Source organism: Mchenga conophoros, linkage group LG22 (genome assembly GCF_057382185.1).
Source record: "Mchenga conophoros isolate Kocher_MC1m ecotype Shallow Benthic linkage group LG22, M_conophoros_male_GT1.1, whole genome shotgun sequence".
Lineage (NCBI taxonomy): Eukaryota > Metazoa > Chordata > Actinopteri > Cichliformes > Cichlidae > Mchenga > Mchenga conophoros.
In genome coordinates, this window is record NC_140546.1 from 278,769 (window position 1) to 297,869 (window position 19,101).

The following is a 19,101-nucleotide window of genomic DNA, read 5'->3' on the forward strand; positions in this document are numbered from 1 at the left end:
AACCTTGATCTGAAACTATCTAAGTTTAGTCTGTTTAATTTCATTTGAAGATTTTTATTCAAGTAAATGTTGTTTATCCACAACTTACCGTGAAGATCATATACAGAAAAATCACTGAGGACAGTTTTATCAACAGCAAGTAGGTTAACGTTTCAAACACAAATTTAGACATAAATTTCTGTCAGCCTCCTTGATATATCAGGGGAAAAAAGTTTTTAAATGTTTTTCTCTAAGCCAACAGTCAACAATTGAAGCAAATAAAAGATATTATTTTTACAACAGTATAAACTTACTTCCAAATTCCAGTCTGGTTCCTCCACCAAAAGTCCACCACAGTGATACAAACTCATTGAGTCGCCGTACAAAAACCTCTGACTGTAGAGAGACACGGCTCTCTGACCTGTCAGACTGAACTAAACCTACAGGCTCAACCAGTTAAAGCAAATAATTGTAGTGCATAACCTTCTGTTTTCCAAATTTAAATAATTTTTTATGGTTACTTTTCTAAAAGTCAGTTTGTTTCTCAGCCTACCAAAACCAAACCCCCAAAAAATAAAAATGCTAAACTATAACTTGGACATTACTCAAGATATACATTTTTTCTAAAAAAAAAAAAAAAAAAAAAAATAGGACATAGAAGTAACTTTGTTTTTTGACTTACTTCCAAATTCCAGTCTGGTTCCTCCACCGAACGTGTACCACAGTGATACAAACTCATTGAGCCGCCGTACAAAAACCTCTGACTGTAGAGAGACACGGCTCTCTGACTCTGAAACAAACAAACTCAACAAATAATTTTTTTGCACACTTTATTAATCCTGTAGGGAATAAGTCCTCTGCATTTAGAATCAGAATCAGAAGCAGAAAGACTTTATTTATCATCTCGGGGCAATTAAGATACAACAGAGCAGCATGACGTTGAAGATAAGGACAGGGCATAAACAGGCAATAGAGTGAGATAATAAATACACAGAATATACATTATGTACACAGTTTTAAATTAAAGTGACTGAATAAGTAAATATATAACTGTAAGTGACTAAAAGTGAGTAAAGTGTCGGCAGTATAAAAAGAGTGTAAGAGTAGTTTATGTTTATGGGTGTGGGAAATGTTCTTATGGCTGGAGTTAAAAAGCAGAGTGGCTTTGGGGACAAAGGTGGCTCTCCTCCTCCTCTCAGTCCTGTAGGAAATGCAGCAGGGGCGTCGCCCAGAGGGGAGCCATTGAATTCCGGGGTGAAGAATGTGAGAGGGGTTGTTGATGATTTTGGCTGCCTGTCTAAGGACCTGTTGGCTTAAAACTTGTGCCAGAGTTCTGACAGGCAGGCCAATGATTTTAGAGCACACTGATGCAGTGTGCTGCAGTCTGTTCCTGTTCTGAAGGCTGAGGGAGTGGAACCAGCAGGTGATGGAGAAGGTCATGATGCTTTCCAGGAAGGCATTATAAAAAGTCATCATGATGGCTGTGCTGACTCCAAAGGAGTTGAGTTTCCTAAGAAGGTATAGCTGTTGGTGGCACCTCCTGAGAATCTCCTCTGTGTTGGCAGAGAATTTCAGGAGGTTGTCAAAGATGGTTCCCAGGTATTTGTACTCCTCAACTACCTCCACTGGCTTCCCATGGATGGTGGTGGTGACTGAAGCAGCCAGATCCCTCTGCCTACTGGAGAAGGTCACCACCATCTCTTTGGTTTTGCTCACGTTCAGTTCAAGTTTGGAGCTGTCACACAACTCTACAAACTCCTGCAGAGCGGGCCCGTGGTGTCGAGAGGGCCTGACAGCAGTGACAGGAGAACTGTGTCGTCAGCATATTTCACCAGGTGACAGTTGGGCTGTGTGGATCTGCAGTCATCAGTGTAGAGGATGAAGAGCAGGGGGGAGAGCATACAGCCCTGGGGGGGAGCCAGTGCAGGTGGAACAGAGACTGGAAAGAGACTTGTTGAGCCGAACTTTCTGAGTCCTGTTGGTCAAACGGTCCAATAGCCACAGGATCAGCTGATCATCCAGGTGAAATCGGGAGGAATGTTTAGTGGCCAGGATATGAGGCTGCAGAGTGTTGAACGGTGGTGAGAAATCAGCAAACAGAAGTCTGACGGAGGAGTCAGGGAGCTCCAGATGTTTGTGGATGAAGTCCAAGATGAAGATTTTTGCATCATCGACACCTCTGCGTGCACGGTAAGCAAACTGGAGTGGGTCCATCAGGGGGTCAGTTGCTCTTACGATGTGCTGTTTTATGATCTTCTCCATGGCCTTCATCACAAGGGAGGTGAGGGCCACAGGACGAAGATCATTCAGAGACTTTGGGTTGTTTCTTTTGAAGATGGGGATGACTGTGGAGTGTTTCCACAGCTGGGGGACGGTTTGACTGCCAATTGAGTGTTGAAATAGAGTCCGGAACACGCTTCCTAGTTGCCCTGCACAGTGCCTCAGAACTGCTGATGTTGTCAGGGCCGGGTGAGCTCCTCTCCCTGGTCCTCCTGAGGGCTCTCACCACGTCCTCAGTCCTGAAGGTGAGTGCAGAGCTGCCAGGTGTGAGTGAGGATCTGGACTCCTCAAGCTGGGTGATGTTGTCCGTCTCGAATCTGCTGTAGAAAGCGTTAAGGTCGTCAGGTAGGGAGGAGGGGTTGCTGCCCTCCACCTGGATGGTTCTGGGGGTGGTGACCACAGTATTTACAGAGGCCATGGTTTTGAGGCCCTGCCAGACTGAGCGGAGATCCCCTGTGGTGAATTTTTCTTCAACAGTGTTTTTATACTGCAGTTTAGCAGTTTCTATGGCCCTCTTCACCTCCCTGTCGAGGGAGAAAGAATGCTGTCCCAGTCAGTGGCTTCGAAACATCCTTGTAGGGTGAGGATACTTTCTGCTGCCCACTGCTTGATGTTTTTGGTGACCTTTTTAATCCTCTTGAGGGGCCAGCAGGATGGTGTGGTGGTCTGCTGAGCCGAGAAGGGGGAGGGCTTTAAGTGCATCTGGTACAGAGCCATAGCATTTATCCAGAGTCTTCCCCTGACATACCGTTGGTATCCTTTAAGCGAATTGTCAGGGGAACAGTGACTGAAATCACCCAGGATGAACTTGGGAGAGTCCGGAGTTAATTACTCTAGTTTGTACAGAGTGTTGATGAAGTACTTTGGGGTTTTAGCTGCATCAGCTCTGGGGTGGATGTAAACCAGTTGATCGAAACCTGTGGGAATCCTCTGGGACGTAGTAGGAGTACAGGGAAACAGCCAGAAGCTCGATGTCTGTAGTGCACAGCTTCTCCCTCACAGTGACTGTAGAGCACCAGCTGTTGTTTACATACAGACACACGCCACCGCCATGTTGCTTCCTGATGCGTTCGCGGTCTCTGTCCAGATGAAGGGGTGGTGAAAAGCCATCAATGTGAAGCGTGCTGTTGTCGTTGCTGTTGTTTAACCACGATTCTATGAACACCAGAATGGAGGCAGTTCTGTACTCATGCAGGTGGTTGACGCAGGCTTGCAGCTCGTCCAGCTTGGAGCGGACCGACCGCACATTAGCGAGGATAATGGACGGGAGTGCTCGTTGTTTGTGTGTCTCCCTCTTGAGTCTGGCTCTCACCCCACTCTTCTTTGATCTCCTCCTGGTTACCTTGTTATTGTGAGTTTTTTGATTTCCGTGTCCACGGAGTATTTCCTCGGGAAAGTAGTCCGTAGGAGCGGAGAGGAAAGCCGGACGCCGGGCTGCAGCTGCAGCTGGATGAGGGAGTCCCTGGTGTAGGTGAGACTTGGGGTCAGGGTCAGGAAAAGGAAAAAGGAAAAGAATACAAATATACCGAGCAGACGGTGAAAAACAACAACGAAAAGAGCATTCAAGTTAGAAAAAGAATGCAAAACTGCTCAGCTGACTGTCCGGTCGACCACATGAGCAGCGACCCGGAACCATTGCAACCCATTAAATTAGTGAAGTAGTGGGCAGCCGCCAATCCAGCACCTGGCGAGCAGTTAGTAGAGGGTACCTCAGGGGTACCTCAGGTGGCTGTTTGGTGGATTTAAACGCCTGACCTTCCGATCATAGGCCAAGCACACTACGGGGAGATCGTGGGTCAAGAGTTGGGAGTTCGCTTTGTAATCGTAAGGTTGCCGGTTCGAGCCCCAGCTTGGACAGTCTCGGTCGTTGTGTCCTTGGGCAAGACACTTCACCCGTTGCCTACTGGTGGTGGTCAGAGGGCCCGGTGGCGCCAGTGTCCGGCAGCCTCGCCTCTGTCAGTGCGTCCCAGGGTGGCTGTGGCTACAATGTAGCTGCCATCACCAGTGTGTGAATGTGTGTGTGAATGGGTGGATGACTGGATGTGTAAAGCGCTTTGGGGTCCTTAGGGACTAGTAAAGCGCTATACAAATACAGGCCATTTCCGTACTGAGCTATCCACGCCCTTTTTTTCTCTTTCCTTTTTTTTCGGTAGATTTACTCCTTGTTGTGTAATTCTGATAGCTGATATGAAGCATTCTTTTGTAAAATCTTTAAAAAAAACACCCGATTTTTATTTTTCCATATTGTTTACTCATTTCAGTTCTATCCATATAAAATATTGACACCTGCAATATTGTGACAAACTGGCTAATCCCTCATTCAACTGCAGACAAAAGTAAATAACAGAGCATTGAAGAAAAGCGTTTACTAAATTCAAGTCTAATAACATGACATTTGGTTGTTTCTTAAGAGAGACCACTGCGTCCACTAATCTCAGCCTCAGAGGGAGAGAGTTCCAGAGTCTGGGGTCACTCTGGTAAAAGCTCTGTCTCCTTTAGTTTTCAGCCTCGTATGACGTAGAGTAAACAGACCCTGATCACAGGCCTAACCCGCTGTGGACGTATGGCTGAAAAAGTTCAATGATGTAAGCTGGTGCTCGCCCATGATGATACATGAGTGAATAATGAATTACAATGAAGAAATAAATGAATAACATCCATCCATTCACTTCCGCTTATCTCGCAGATGTCTAAGGCTGAGAGGCAGGGTACACCCTGGACAGGTCGCCAGTCTATTGCAGGGCACTAAATGAATAACAATGAATAACAAAAGAGAGAACCAAAGATTTGACATGAAAATCCTAAATGTATGCAGAGTCGAGAGGTACCCCAAGAGTCCGTACACACGACTTAAATGTGATTAAATGACACAAAGACCTTTTATTTCACTGGCAAAAATCTGTCCTGGAAACAGACAAGAGCTTCCATTTTATCTTCGTTAAGTTGAACCGCTAATCATTCTTTAAAATACAGGGAGTGCAGAATTATTAGGCAAATGAGTATTTTGTCCACATCATCCTCTTCATGCATGTTGTCTTACTCCAAGCTGTATAGGCTCGAAAGCCTACTACCAATTAAGCATATTAGGTGATGTGCATCTCTGTAATGAGAAGGGGTGTGGTCTAATGACATCAACACCCTATATCAGGTGTGCATAATTATTAGGCAACGTCCTTTCCTTTGGCAAAATGGGTCAAAAGAAGGACTTGAAAGGCTCAAAAAGTCAAAAATAGTGAGATGTCTTGCAGAGGGATGCAGCAGTCTCAAAATTGCAAAGCTTCTGAAGCGTGATCATCGAACAATCAAGCGTTTCATTCAAAATAGTCAACAGGGTCGCAAGAAGCGTGTGGAAAAACCAAGGCGCAAAATAACTGCCCATGAACTGAGAAAAGTCAAGCGTGCAGCTGCCAAGATGCCACTTGCCACCAGTTTGGCCATATTTCAGAGCTGCAACATCACTGGAGTGCCCAAAAGCACAAGGTGTGCAATACTCAGAGACATGGCCAAGGTAAGAAAGGCTGAAAGACGACCACCACTGAACAAGACACACAAGCTGAAACGTCAAGACTGGGCCAAGAAATATCTCGACTGGTTTTTCTAAGGTTTTATGGACTGATGAAATGAGAGTGAGTCTTGATGGGCCAAATGGATGGGCCCGTGGCTGGATTGGTAAAGGGCAGAGAGCTCCAGTCCGACTCAGACGCCAGCAAGGTGGAGGTGGAGTACTGGTTTGGGCTGGTATCATCAAAGATGAGCTTGTGGGGTCTTTTCGGGTTGAGGATGGAGTCAAGCTCAACTCCCAGTCCTACTGCCAGTTTCTGGAAGACACCTTCTTCAAGCAGTGGTACAGGAAGAAGTCTGCATCCTTCAAGAAAAACATGATTTTCATGCAGGACAATGCTCCATCACACGCGTCCAAGTACTCCACAGCGTGGCTGGCAAGAAAGGGTATAAAAGAAGAAAAACTAATGACATGGCCACCTTGTTCACCTGATCTGAACCCCATTGAGAACCTGTGGTCCATCATCAAATGTGAGATTTACAAGGAGGGAAAACAGTACACCTCTCTGAACAGTGTCTGGGAGGCTGTGGTTGCTGCTGCACGCAATGTTGATGGTGAACAGATCAAAACACTGACAGAATCCATGGATGGCAGGCTTTTGAGTGTCCTTGCAAAGAAAGGTGGCTATATTGGTCGCTGATTTGTTTTTGTTTTCTTTTTGAATGTCAGAAATGTATATTTGTGAATGTGGAGATGTTATATTGGTGTCACTGGTAAAAATAAATAATTGAAATGGGTATATATTTGTTTTTTGTTAAGTTGCCTAATAATTATGCACAGTAATAGTCACCTGCACACACAGATATCCCCCTAAAATAGCTAAAACTAAAAACAAACTAAAAACTACTTCCAGAAACATTCAGCTTTGATATTAATGCGTTTTTTGGGTTCATTGAGAACATGGTTGTTGTTCAATAATAAAATTATTCCTCAAAAATACAAGTTCCCTAATAATTCTGCGCTCCCTGTACTTATATTCAATAACATGCGAGCTGATTCATCTAAGTCTCTGTGACAGTCAGATGATTTCCATAGAGGCACTTTGCATCAGCAGCACCATGCTCCAGTCTCTGGGAGAGTTTATAGTCCTGAGAGTTGAACACTGGATGACTGACAGCTGTCCTTCATCACAACAGAAGCCACAGAAATCCTCCTCATCAAAAACATGACTTTGATCTGCGTCCTCATCTGGACTCTCCTCTGCTGCTGCTTCACAGGTAAAGTCCAGAGAATCAAACTCCTCTCCTCTATCAACATCTGTCCCTCTGAAATGAAGCCCACAAAACCATGAAGCTGCTTTATGTTTTTGTCTCTGTGTCCTCAGAGTCCAGAGGACAGATCACAGTGACTCAGCCTGGAGCAGTGAGCTCTGCTGTGGGAGGAACTGTGACCATCAAGTGTACGACCAGTCAGGATGTTCTTGGTTCCAACTATTTATCCTGGTACCAACAGAAAGATGGTGAAGTTCCTAAACTGCTCATTACCTATGCTAGCACTCTAGAATCAGGGATTCCAGCTCGTTTTACAGGCAGTGGATCAAACTCTGACTTCACTCTGACCATCAGTGGAGTCCAGGCTGAAGATGCAGCAGTTTATTACTGTCAGAGTTTTCACTATCCTAACAGTCAGTATGTGTTCACACAGTGAAAAACAGTCGTACAAAAACCTCCCTCAGTCAGACTGAACAGAAACTGAAGTGACTGCTGCAGCTGGAAGATACTGCAGAGACTGATACAGTTCACTGAGGACACACACACACACACACACACACACACACACACACACACACACACACACACACACACACACACACACACATACACACACACACCAGGTTTAAATTAAACTACTAACATCTGTTCATTAGTAAGTTTGACTTCATTAATAGAATTTCTTAGAATCAGTCATATTTCTCCTTTAATAAAATATAAAAACAAATAAATCCAGACAAAGGATCTTTTAAGGTGGTCACACTCTTCAGTCTCTCTAAAACATCTACAGCAGGGTTTTCACAAAGTTAGTCAAAGTTTGGATCCATGAGGAAGAATAGGTGCTTAGTCCTGTTTGTGGATCACAGGATCAGCTCTTTACACTTTTGAAGACACTCGAAGGTGAATGGAGAGTTTGCCCAGCAGTTCAGTTCAGTGGACTTGCAGATATTTGACTGCGTCCCCTGTAGTGTCCTGTGGGGAAGAAGCTGGAAGTATGAGCTATCAGACCTGTTGATGGGCTGTTCAGAGTTTTCCTCACTTTACTGAAGACTGATTCCTGATAGGCTGAACCTTTTCACCAATTCTGTTCATAACCTTTATATAAATGATTTATAGATGTGAGTTGATGTTTGATGGTCTCAGGATTATATTTTAATGTTTGTCATTTGTGTTCATTCTTTTTGTTCACTGACTGCTAAAAATCACAGATTCTGAAAAAGTGTTAAGGTTAAGATGAAAAGTTAGGGTTAGCTTTACTCTTCAGTGATGACTTAGACCACACGAGGTTACAGTGGAAGTGGGTTTTTTTTATTATTAATATATTAATCTCTTCATGTATCAAACCAACAGTCTGGAGTTTCTGATGATTTCAGTGGGCATCAGTGTGAGACTGACTTCACTCTGACCAACAGCTGCACTCAAACAGAAACACTTTAGAAGTTAGCATTGATGCTACGGCTATCTTCCAGGACAGACTCCAGTCTGAGGAGAAGACCTTGTTGGTCAGACACGAGCATGATCTTCACCTGCTGCAGCTCCAACCACTGCTCAGAGAAGGACTGCCAGCTGTGGATTTCAGTAGAAGTTTCAACTCTGCTGATCTTTCATTTCCCACTCTGAGCTCAGTAACTATGGCAACAGACAGGCATCACTGCTGAACCATGGCAACAGAAGGTTTCAGTACTAAAGATAAAAACACAAACACTGACTTCACGTTTGACATTGTTTAAAATAAATACACAAATTCAAAGGTCAAAGGTCAATCACATAAAAAATACAATTAGATGAATTAGTCGACTTTATCTTTATCTCTCATTTTAATCCTTGAGCTCATTGGTTAATCTAATCAAAATATCAAGTTGTAAATAATGTAAATATTGTGATGTTCTCAGCTCTGAGCTGTAAACAGCTGCAGCTGACTGACTCTGTGTGTTTGCATATGTGTCCTGCCTCTCTGCTCACAGCTGTTAAGAGGCCAGTGTTGATCAGTGGCTGTCCAGGCCTTTCAGAGCCACTCACTGGTGACTCTGTAAGTTAGTGAGAGTCTGTTTATATCTCCTGTTTTATTTCATCTTTTCCAAAGTCTTGATTTGACTGAAGAAAGTGGGGAAGTGTGTCATCACTAGTCAAATACAGGTTACAGAAACTCATTCTGATCTTTTACTGTTTCTGTTAAACCCAACAGATGAAGCCGTCACAGTCATACATGATGGAAACTACAACAAAGAAACTACTCATACCTGGGTGAAGCTGGTGGATGCAATTCATTGTTCTCTGTTATTCGTCACTTTTTATAAATAACCGAATTAACAAGAATTTGATGTAAAGTGAAAGAGCACATGTGAGTGTCATAAATGTGTGTCAGAGACAGATGTGCTGATCTGTGGAAACATCCTTACTGAAACCTCAGGATGGTTTTCAGACAGAACAACAGTTAAATTGAAACACATGAAAATCACCATTTGAAGATTTTTTATTGTTTGTTTTTTTAAATCATTAGCAATACTACAAGCAGTAAAACATGAGATTTGAAATCAGAGTGAAACAGAGACAGAGAGAGAACAGACTGAGGGCAGCAGCAGAGTCTCAGTGAGTCAGGTCACAAATGTGAACACTGATCTCTGCTCAGTATCTTTGAGACCAGAGTCTGGGAGCCCTGGGTGGCCTCACAGGTCACAGAGCCCACCTTCATCCACTGGTATGTAGAGAGCTTCAAGGTGCTGCTCCAACTATACAGGGCGTCATTCTGCAGCACTCCAGGAGTCCTGCTCTCCTCCCCGTCACTGCTGCTTCTTCCATCCACCTTCCAGGACAGAGTCCAGTCTGAGGGGAAGCCCTTGTTGGCCAGACATGTTAATGTGGCCTTCCCCTGCTCCAGCTCCTTAACGGAGGGGGGCAGCACTGTCAGGGTGGGACGGGTGTCATCTAGGAAACACCAATTAGATTAGAGGACAGGAACCACAAGTTGTTTGTCTCCGTTAAGAAGTTTCTGTCAGGTGTTTCTTCTGCTCCACCAGTCACTCACTCACATATTGTTTCACTTCCCTTTAAGAAACCTCTCATGCATATCAGCACAGAGAGAATTATCACACAGTTTGACCTGAAATGTGTTCAAACTACACTGGAAATAAAAGCAGATGTGGAAACAAGTTTTTCTTTAAAACCATGTAAAGTCTGAATCATAGACGATTAGATATCAATCATTAAGCATTTTCGATTCAAAGGCCCATCTGACACAATAACACTTTGGATTTTACACATTTTCTAATCCCCTTTTCAAATAAGAGTTATTATTTGGAAAGTTTAGAAACTAATCGATGGATAATGAAGTTTAATATTGGTTCCAGATAAAAATTTCCTTTCTCTGTGACAGAAATGTAGACAAAAAAACCATCTGCTCTGAGTCACCTTCCATCATATAACAGCAGAATAACAAATATCAAAATTGTCATAAAAAATTAAAAATTAATCTTTCAAGCTCTCTAAGACTAATTTTAAGATCCACCTTTTTCAAATTTCATAATAAAAGCAGTTTAATTAACTTACTTCCAAATTCTAGTCTGGTTCCTCCACCAAAAGTCCACCACAGTGATACAAACTCATTGAGCCGCCGTACAAAAACCTCTGACTGTAGAGAGACACGGCTCTCTGACTCTGTTAGACTGAACTAAACCTACAAGCCCTCAAAATAAAACTTTACATGGAAACTAGAAATAATCATTCATACTGTGAACTACCCCACTCTCAATTATTCACTGTAATAACCTTTCACATATAAATTTCCAAATATGACTTTTGGAGCAAAAATATTAATAAGAAAGCTAAACATTAACATTCAACATTTTCAATTAAGGAATAAAAATTAAAAGAAAAAATGAATAATTCAGCTTTATTTTTAACTTACTTCCAAATTCCAGTCTGGTTCCTCCACCAAACGTGAACCACAGTGATACAAACTCATTGAGGCGCCGTACAAAAACCTCTGACTGTAGAGAGACACGGCTCTCTGACTCTGAAACAAACAAACTCAACAAAATAATTCACTGTTTGTCCAACACACTTCATGCACAGACAGTCACAACAAAAAAAGTATTATGTCTTGTAGTTGCAAATTTTCATGTATCAGTACATAAAAAATAAATTGGTCTTAAATTAGATATTGAATTACCCTATTTTTCGGACCATAAAGTGCACCGGATTATAAGGCGCACTAAGCAAAACAAAACAGTCAGATAAGTTAAACTTTACTCATCTCATTCTTCTTGCTTCCTACACATCCGTACCATTGACTCATTAATGTTGAATTCTCTCGCAGCTGCTCTATTCCCATGTTGTTGCAGTATATTAAGGACTAATCTCGTACTGTGGATGGATTATCTCAGTTGTTCTGAAGTTTGGTTTGTTTACAGCATCCTGCCATGCAATTGTATTTGTCCCTAATCTTCAGGAACCCTCGTGTTAACTTTTATCCAGTGGAAAAAAGTTAGCGTTCATCCTTCAGCTTCACTGTGTTTATGTTATGCTAACATGTGTCGCTAGCGATCACGTAGCACATCGTTATATAGCAGCTAGCCCAACTTCAGTAACCCTACAAACGTCACTGCTGTTTAGTTTCCTGTCTTCATTTATGTTGGAAGTGATAGCAGTGCTGTGCATTTTAATTTTTCAGACATCTCTTAGTCAGAACATACTATATCATGTTTATGTGGAAACCGGCGAGCTAACTTCCTGCTAACTTCTAACTCCGTTAAATTTGATAAATCTTGTTTTCATGGATGCCTGGATGTTAAAATTAGTTGTTACACCTGGTAAAGCAGCAATGTTGACCATTTTATTGAAGATGAAAGAATTTAGACAGTTTAAACTCTCACTGATGCCGCAGTGTTCGTTTGTAACCAGAGTTTGTAACCAGATTACTCGACATGGCTCCTGACTACAGTAGCCGTAATGCTCTGACAATCCATCAAGCAGTGCGGCTTCATAGCTTACCAAAGTCGTAGTAAAACATTTTTGAGCGCCGTGAAAATAAGCACAACCAGAATTCATACATAAGGTGCACCGGATTATAAGACGCACTGTCGATTTTTGAGAAAATTAAAGAATTTTAAGTGCGCCTTATAACCTGAAAAATGCTATAAGCTAACAGTGACATTTTGTCATTATTTCTTAACACAAATGAAACCAAAATGCATCAGTTTGTTAAACATTATGTATACAATTACTGCTTCTAAAGGAATTGAGAAAGTAAGTAGCTGCCAAATGCTTTTATTCAAATGCATTTTGTATCACCAGCAAGTGTGAGCAGCTCAATAAACACAGAAGTTTGGGTTGTCTGATGATCTGGATCATTGCGGTGTTTCTTAACATAATCTAACAAGTAAAATATCAGAAGTTGTGTTTCTGAGTGGAAAACATTCAAGACTTTCCAGGAGCAGACCTCCCAGAAATGTTCTGAAAGAAAGGTCAGACTGTGCAATTTTTACTATTGGTGTGAGGATCAATATTGAAATATCCATTCCTCTGATACCAGTTATTTATGTTCTAGAATAGATTCACTTATTAAAATATTGATATTTTACTAATTTGTGGAAAATTGATAGTTTATCATTAACAGGAAAAAGAAACTATATCATTTGGATGTCTAACTTGCAAGAAACTACTTCCTCTTCCGACTTTCATAGTCATATGTGTCGCAGTGCGTGCGCACTCACAATAATTGCTCAGCGTAAACAGAGTCATGTGTGTGTGTGTGTCATCTTTTTTACGTATTTTACAGATGCAAAGAGACGGTACTTGCAGAAAATAGCGTGCATTGGAAATGTGGAGCAGTATGAAATACGGCCGTGGAGTAGAAACCCTGAAGACCAACCGCTATTGACGTAGCTTGATATATTTTCGTACCTTGTCTGTGGCGTCAGCGTGTACAAGGTGAACCAGTTTCGCAATTATAAATCTCTGGAAGGACACATCTAAATCACCAAAGATTGGGTACAAGATTTGTGAGTATGTCGTCATTCAAAGGTAAGTCAGCTCGAGTACTGCGAGTAAAATGCATTTGATTTTCCCCCAAACATTCGAATTAGTGCAAGCATAAATTCATTCATGAGGGGGAAATTAAAGTGAGAACATGTGGAGGCTGTTAGATTGATAACATAGTGAGTTCAGTGCATTGATGTGACATTGTCCTGAAGGATTTGGTTATTCTTTATGGTTAAAGAAATTCCAATGATTTATTCATATTTATTATAAATAATTCTAATTATACATCTTGCTTCCGTGTTTGAGTCCTGTGTCACTAAAAATACATTTTATTATAGTTTTATACATTGATTAATGACCTGCAGAATCTCCTTATCATATTAGGTGTCCATAATTGTCACTTAAAGTCAAACTTTATGCTTTCTCCATCTTGAAAGTGATTACATCCTTGCATTACATGCTTTAGGTTCATTTTCTGCAGGCAGGTTTCTGAAAGAGAACAGGCAGATTTATACTATAACATGCAGCGTTCTATAGATGGATCAGAATCAGAATCAGAATCAGAATCAGAATGGGTTTATTGCCAGATGTTGAGGTTTACAACATTAGGAATTTGCTGTGGTGCTTCAGTGCAAACAATAAGAATTAAAGTGCTATGTAGAAAGAAAGATATGTGCATGAGATATACATGAGATATATACATGAGAATAAGAATTAAGAGTGCTACGTAGAAAGATATATATATGAGTGCAGGTGGTGATCAGTGCCAGACATGAAATGATGCAGTGACACAGCGTAGGGTCATGTGTTAGTGGCGGGGACAGTCATGTGGTTATTGTTCATGTGTCCAACAGCAGAGGGGAAGAAACTGTTCTTGTGGCGAGAGGTTCTGGTGCGAATGGACCGGAGCCTCCTGCCTGACGGAAGCAGGTCAAACAGACTGCATTAAAAACTGAAAAATTACATGTATGTGCTAACTTTCTAAACACTTTGTTACATTTATGATGAAGTAGAGGGTGGGCCATTTATATGGATACACCGTAATAACACGGGAATGGTTGGTGATATTAAAGTCCTGTTTGTGGCACATTAGTATATGTGAGGGGGCAAACTCCTCAAGATGGGTGGTGACCATGGTGGCCATTTAGAAGTCGGCCATCTTGGATACAACTTTTGTTTTTTCAATAGGAAGAGGGCCATGTGACACATCAAACTAATTGGTAATGTCACAAGAAAAACAATATGAACATATTTAGAACTTACCGGAATGAAAATGTCTGGAGCACACCTACGGATATTTGGAGATGGAAGAGAACTGCATATCAGCTCATCTCACAGCTGCTATCCAGACTAGACGCCTTCTTTTGGTAACATCCGATACATGAGCTGCCTCATGTTGCTTCCAGGTGGGGAAAGAATGAAAAGATAAACCATTTTCAAGCTTATTCCCTTGCCGGTCGTGCGATCTAACATTACAACGACCTCACAGCAAGTACAAACCATAGCTGGTGTTATCCGAGTGCTTTCGCTCTTCTTTCGTTAGCGCTTTGTTTGGCCCAGAAACATGGCGCCTCAAACAAAAATCATGGCCACGCCCCTCTCGTGATATCACACTCCAAAGCCCTATAGTCTCTGGTCTCCTCCTCCTACACTAAACCCCCCACAATGGAAAAATGTTATTCTCATTATATATGCTCCCCCTAGGCTTAACCTTTGAAAAATATAACATTTCTTATCACCTCTATGCCGATGATATACAAATTTATTTTCAATTAGATGACGACGACATTGCTCCTTCATTGCACTGCTTCCTCGAGTGCATGAGAGAAGTCAGAGAATGGCTTTCAGACAATTCCCTTATCCTGAATGAAAAGAAAACGGAGATTGTGGTGTTTGGCAACCATATCCCTAGGGGCCTATTAGCTGATACCTTTGGTTCCTTTGCCACGTCTTTCTCTGACTCAGTTAGTGACCTAGGTTTCCTGCTGGATAGCTCTTTTAAATTTAACAAACAAGTGTCTTCAGTAATCAAATCTAGCTTTTACCAACTGCACCTTATTGCTAAGGCTAAGCACTATGTCCCTCATAAAGATCTTGTAAAGCTCATTCATGCTTTTGTGACTTCTAGATTGGATTACTGTAATTCCCTCTACTTTGGTCTTCACTCCGCTCTCCTTCACAGACTTCAGCTTGTCCAGAATGTTCTGGCTCGCCTCCTGACTGGCACTAGAAAGCATGCCTCTATCACCCCAGTTCTTATTGAGTTGCATTGGTTACCCATAAAATATCGCATTTAATTTAAAATATTGTTGCTCACCTTTAAAATTATAAATAATTTAGCCCCTCGTTATCTTGTCGATCTTCTTAGTCTATATGTCCCTGGACGAGCCCTCGGGTCTTCAGCCCAATTACTCCTCCAGCCTAGATCTAGACTTAAATCTAAGGGTGACCGTGCTTTTGCCCTGGTTGCACCGAATCTGTGGAACAACCTTCCTATCGCTATCTGTGCGTCAGACTCCGTTTTATCTTTTAAATCCCGTTTAAAAACTCATTTATTCAACATAGCTTTTCCATCTAGTTAGCATCCCTGTTTTATATTTGGTTCAATTTCTTATTTATGTACTTTATCTTTTAGCTATATCTGTTCTTAGTAACTTTGTTCTTATATCCCCTTTTATTGCTGTATAATTAGTGCCCTTAACCTGATGACATATGTGGTACTTTGTTAATAGTCTTTTTTTATTGTCTCAATTTTCCTGTTTTTATTGTAAAGCACTTTGGTGTACCGCTGGTCTTTTAAACGTGCTATACAAATAAAGTTATATTGTATTGCATTGTAAAACACTGGTACAGTGGCCAGGTGTGCTGACACCCTGACCCCCATCTCCTTTTAAGGTAATGTCCATTGACCATTGTCTGCCCCTCACCCTCAGTAACTCTTGCTACTGTCCTGGGGGTGGGGGTTAAATGCCCCACTGCCCTGCACCCCAGTTCTTTGTTTCCCTTCCAGGACTATTTTCTATTTTGTATTCCTACATCCTACAACAAAATCCTACTACGACACCCACTAATAAACTGCATTCCCTATGACCTCAATACCTAATAAACAATCTATTGTTTCTACAGCTCCTAAACCAGTGAAGAAATAAAGCTCCCCGCAGCTAAAAAATAGATCCTTATACTGCATCTTAGGGTTAGGTTTTTTAATCTGTTATCTGTGTATCAATGCCAGAGACAAGATTTTGATCCACTAAAACTCCAAATATGTTGGAAAACAACATCATCAGATCCACCCAACTCCCTGTGTGAGTCAGTCAGATCATTTCCATAGAGGCACTTTGCATCAGCAGCACCATGCTCCAGTGCTCTGGGAGAGTTTATAGTCCTGAGAGTTGAACACTGGATGACTGACAGCTGTCCTTCATCACAACAGAAGCCACAGAAATCCTCCTCATCAAAAACATGACTTTGATCTGCGTCCTCATCTGGACTCTCCTCTGCTGCTGCTTCACAGGTAAAGTCCAGAGAATCAAACTCCTCTCCTCTATCAACATCTGTCCCTCTGAAATGAAGCCCACAAAACCATGAAGCTGCTTTATGTTTTTGTCTCTGTGTCCTCAGAGTCCAGAGGACAGATCACAGTGACTCAGCCTGGAGCAGTGAGCTCTGCTGTGGGAGGATCTGTGAGCATCAAGTGTAGGACCAGTCAGAATGTTAATTTTTGGAAGAACAACCATCTTTTAGCCTGGTACCAACAGAAAGATGGAGGAGTTCCTAAATTGCTCATTTACCATGCTACCACTCGAGAATCAGGGATTCCAGATCGTTTTACAGGCAGTGGATCAAACTCTGATTTCACTCTGACCATCAGTGGAGTCCAGGCTGAAGATGCAGCAGTTTATTACTGTCAGAGTGAACACTGGTTGAACAGTCAGTATGTGTTCACACAGTGAAAAACAGTCGTACAAAAACCTCCCTCAGTCAGACTGAACAGAAACTGAAGTGACTGCTGCAGCTGGAAGATACTGCAGAGACTGATACAGTTCACTGAGGACACACACACACACACACACACACACACACTGTAATGACAGATAATATAACTTGAAATAATTGAAATACAGACACAATTGAATACACAAACAAAAGGTATCAAGCTGTGTTGACTTTATCCCCAAAATTTGAATCTGGTCATCTGGCCATAGCGTCACTCATCCAAGTGACTTCTTAAGTCTCAGCTGACTGCAGGTTTCCCCAACCTTATGAACAGGACATTTGCACAATGACTGAAACCAGCACCACTGAGTGAAAAATGGGCTGTGAGGTCAGTTCCTTGATCATTAATATGCAAATTTTCATGGCCATTGATCAGTGGTCTTTGATTATACTATAGTGTGGATGCAGTGGAGGAACCAGGTGTTACACAGAGTCAACATGAAAAACACAACTTTCCTTTTCTTTCTTTCTTGAGGTGAAACGTCTTCAAGCAACTCAAAGAAGTCCAGACGCTTTTCTTTCCAAGCTCCTTAGACCACGATGACCTTCACAGACATATTTTCTTTCTTTTCACTTTTCTAACACAGGTTTACAGGCCCGGAGCGAGGCTGCTCCAGAGGAGAAATCCTGAAATTATTTAAGAGATGATGCACTTAGCTTTGTCCCTTTTCTTGTTCTGCTAATTAAGTTAAATTGATGCATGGCAAGGACCTTTAACACCAGATAGTGTTACAGCAGAAACTCATCCCAAGGTGGAAACTCCAGATTGAGACTGGATGAGAAGTCTTCAAAAAACCAGTGAGAAGCAGGGACCATTCCAGTCACAGCTGACAACCCAGACAGAGGTTAAGGTGGAAGGTTGTGCCACTTGGGTTCCTAGCAGTTGTCACAAGAAGTTTTCAGAACCACAGTAATAATCCAAAGATGGAAAGGATTCTTGTGTTGATGTTGAGGAAGACAACAAGGGTCTATGTACTTTGCCCTTTCAACCTAAAGCTGCGTTGGAACAGAGAGTGAGGGGTGAAAGAGCGCCCTCCTCCAACGAGAGAGTGCCAAGCTCCAACTGAGTAACGTGCAGAGAGGGATCAGCGATGGAATGTGGATAACACCTGATTAAACAGTCAGGCTGGTCTTGCCTGAAAGGTTCAGTGTGTTTTTCAGTTCTGGTGGTCACTGGTGTGACTTTTCTAGTCATTTTACAAATGATATGCATTTACATGATTCTCCACACATCACAAATACAGGGAGTCGTGATCCTGATTAAAAATGACTGACAAATTACTTGTGCACATTTTGTATGACAGCTAGACTGTTTCTCTAGTACACCAGTTATCTTAGCCACAGTTTCTCATGAATGAACATCATGTTTCCATGTGTAATTTGATATTTTTGGAAGTTTTTTTCCTTTTATCATTATTGTTATCTTTTGCATATGGAAGTTTAGGCTATGAGGATGATTGGAGATGAACAAAAGGTTGGAGAGGAGAATAGTGAAGTGAGGATGCACATAGTGAAACCTCTTTGAGTGTACAATGGTGTTGATGTGATATACAGAATGTGAGAAAAGAAATGTCTGTTATTGAGGTGATTAGCAGAGTAATCCAAAGAGTGGGAATGTGCTGGAAATTTCTTTTATTTTATGAATTTGTCACATGTTTTAGTAATATCACTTTTGGGTCACTTCAAGGTTCACATGTGGAGAAGCGTTCAGCTTTAACTCTATTGCACAAAGTTAGGCGAGTTAACTTTCGTGAGAAAGTTGGTGACACCCAGAGGGGGAGGATCCAACAGGTGGTGAAGTCTTTTGTTAATCAATTCTTTGAGGATGGGGTGAAGAGGCAAGGAGCAGTCTCTATGTGACACTGGAAGAGGAGACAAGGTTGTAAACTCTCTCTCTGAGGGTTCAAGGGTGTGAACAACAACTGTGGAAATGCCTTCTTCTTGACTGTATTTAAAGAGGGCTGCTATTCATCTTTAGGCTACGTCCACACTAGCCCGGATAGATTTGAAAACGCTCTGCGTCCACACTAGGGTTTTCAGTCGTTTTCACAGAGTTGTGCATCCACATTGAAACGCTTACATTCCAGTACTGTG

General features: G+C 41.8%; 1 pseudogene; it reads right to left on the minus strand.

Annotated features, from left to right (window-relative positions):
- Window positions 1-1,807: 1,807 nt before the first annotated feature.
- LOC146548420 (uncharacterized) lies at window positions 1,808-4,359 on the minus strand (annotated as a pseudogene).
- Between the last annotated feature and the right edge of the window lie 14,742 nt (window positions 4,360-19,101).